Source organism: Egretta garzetta, unplaced genomic scaffold, assembly GCF_000687185.1.
Source record: "Egretta garzetta isolate BGI_Z169 unplaced genomic scaffold, ASM68718v1 scaffold1194, whole genome shotgun sequence".
NCBI lineage: Eukaryota > Metazoa > Chordata > Aves > Pelecaniformes > Ardeidae > Egretta > Egretta garzetta.
Window position 1 is genome coordinate 200,998 of NW_009259522.1, and position 2,855 is coordinate 203,852.

Consider the following 2,855-nt stretch of genomic DNA (forward strand, 5'->3'; position numbering starts at 1 on the left):
TGAAGTTTGTGCATCTCCGAGCTCATCCATCAAGGCCCTGACATTTGCATGACAAAGGGGTTTCAATCAAACCCTGCCCATCAATCTGATAACAACACGAATACGTCAAAATCTTTCCTCAAAGACTTTAAAAGAGAGGAGGGAGGTGGGGTGCGGGGAGGTGGAGGGGAAGAGGGGCTGGGGGAAGAATTAGAATCATCCGCGAGTGTTTTAAGTGTTAAGAAGGCCCCCAAATTATGCGATGAGCCAACTTCAGCAGAACTTCCCCTTGCCCCAACTTAAAAAGAAGGTTTTCCCCAACCCCAGCTCCATGTGACAAAAAGAAAGACGGGGGAAAGAGGTGGGGAGGGGGGTCTGACTGCTCTTACCCCCAGGCACACCGGGATGAGTTTTTCTTCCTTTCGAAACTTTTCCCTAGAAAGTGGCTTGAGCGCGTTTGGCGTTTTCTGGGCTGAGGAGCCCAATAAAAGCTCCTAAGAAAAATACGCGCCACGCGTTTTAATTTCGCCACACTGGCTTTGTGTCTAGGGCCCGTGTGGGTAAAAGCAATGTAATTAAATCAATATTCTAATGAGGCGATGAAATAAAGTTAGGAAGACAGAATGCCTTTTGTTGGAGGAATACCGTGCCCAGCTTAGCAGTTGGAGGAATGGGACTAAAAATTATCCATGTGTCTGCATATCCTTCTGTCCATCCGCTCCCCCATGCACCTACACACTTACTACGGAAAACGGGAGAGGTTTTAAGGGCTTTCACCAGTGCTGGAGCTTTAAGCTCCGCTTTTCCGTTGCAAACCTGGTTTGATCTTCCCCCCAATCTGTTGTCAGGCCGGAGCTTTGCCCTGGCAGAGCCCAGCTGATGAGTAGGTGGAAAGACGCTGCCTTCAGGCCGCCGCTCCACTGCTCAGAGAATGGAAACATAGGTAGGCAACACTTATTTACTTGTTAGCAGAAGGGAGACAAGAGCACCCAACAATATGACGCCCACAGTCATTTGTTACTTGTCAGGATATTTACTGGTTGTTCAGCCTCTAAGGAGAACCAGGAGGGCGCTTTTTTTTTTTCCCCCCCAGGCCAAAAGTTCACTTTGAAAGGCATAAACCCGTCCTTCAGTCGGTAGGTTTGGCTGATGCAACACGGTGGGCTAACATTTGTTAAGAAACTGCAACACAGGCACCGTGGCCTCAGCCTCCCTCCCTTCCTTAAATCCCCCGAGAGAAAACGTGAGGGTTAGCCCATTGCAACTCTCGTCCTTCGATAAAAAGAATAAGGAGAAAACGATTTCCAGAGCTGCGTGCCTATTTATTCATTTATTCTGCCGACTTTGCTGATGCTGAGATATTCAAGAAGAAAATCTTTTCGGTTACAAATGTTCTCTGAAACTCGCTACCTCCTTTTTTGCATAAAACAACCGAAAGTGATTATAAAGATTCAAAGCAACTCTCGTGTCATTCCCCTTCCAAGAGAAACCGGTTTCTAATTTGATTCCAGGAGCACTTTTTATATTATGTTGCACTCGCGTTTAAATTGAATGTATTATATTTAAACGACGCTTACAATAGATGATTTATGGGTGGAAAATGAAAAAAGAAAAGGATAGATGTTTATTTCATCCTTGAATCAATTGTTTCGTATTGTCTGATAATTTCCCACCATGATCTCACTCTGCTGTTACATTAAGGGGATGCTTTATGTCATTAAAACGCAGCTGTCTCCCGGAGCTGCAGAATTAGCTCGGGGAGAGCTGGGCGCTGGGAGTGCGGGGGAAAGCGCTGCCGTCCACCTCGTCCCGGCGAAGGCGAAACCCCCGGTTAGACCTGAGGCGGCTCTGGGGCGAAAGCACGGAGTTTCTCTGGTTGATGGAAAAATCGGTTAGGACGGGATCAGAATCGTAGCCGTGAAATGCAGCAACCACCCCGACCCGAGCAGGGGATAAAATGACCCCCCAAAGTGGTACGGTCTTCCCCAAAACGCCGGGCTTGTGGCGGCGGCTTCGAAAGCCGCCGCACCGACGTGCGTGCCGGCACACCGGGATCGCTGAGGAGTCGCTTTTCCAAATTTCCTCCTCAGCCCCCTGCCCTGCGTCCGGTATCAAATTACCACTGTTATTATGATTGGGTTTAATTGCCCTTGTGGGGAAGGTGCGAGACCCAGTTTCGGTGCAGAGCTTCCCAACCTGCAGGAGAAAGGACCATCGGAGGGGCGCCAGCAGCGATCGCCGGGCGAGCCCGGCTGTCACGGGCACGTTTGTTTGTATGAAACCTTGGTGGGGAGCTGAGAGAGGGAGGGAGGTCAACGAAAAGGTGTAGGTGGAGATCCTCAAATTCTCAGAGCTCTGTCCCACACCCCGCCCCAAATAGTTACTCAACCTTTCATTATGTTAATTACGTGATTATCACTTATGTATTGAGGGAGACGGTAATTATTCCTACCCCCTGAACCACAGACGGCACCGTTTGGGGGATGCTGCTGTCTTTCGCTCAACGTGATTAAAATAAAATGTCTGGAGGTGGATGAGGATAGAGGCCGAGCGGGGACGTTTCAGCTCTTTGGTTCCTGGAAGCAGCCGCGCTGCCCAGAAGCGGGGCCGGCGGGGCCCTGGGGAGCCCCCCTCCCCTGCCCGCTGCCCCGCATTTCTTGCACGACCCTGAGCACTCCGCGGGGAGCTGCCCGCCCCCGAGAGCTGATGCGGGCCTCAAGCGCTTCAGGAGCCACCCCGGGCTCTACCTGAGGAGCAGATAAGAAATGAGGCGGTCACCAGCAGAATTACACCTTTTTCCCGCGGAGCTCTCGGTGGCGGGGGGGCTCTCACACCCGCCCAAGGCATCCCCGGGCCCTCCGCCCCGCCACCGAGGG

The 2,855-nt window shown here is 51.4% G+C and overlaps 1 protein-coding gene across 1 annotated transcript in view; it reads right to left on the reverse strand.

The window, feature by feature from the left end:
• The window catches only part of LOC104125068 (homeobox protein Hox-B1), a 19,735-nt gene that overhangs the window by 1,745 nt on the left and 15,135 nt on the right, over window positions 1–2,855 (reverse strand). The window lies entirely within an intron of this gene.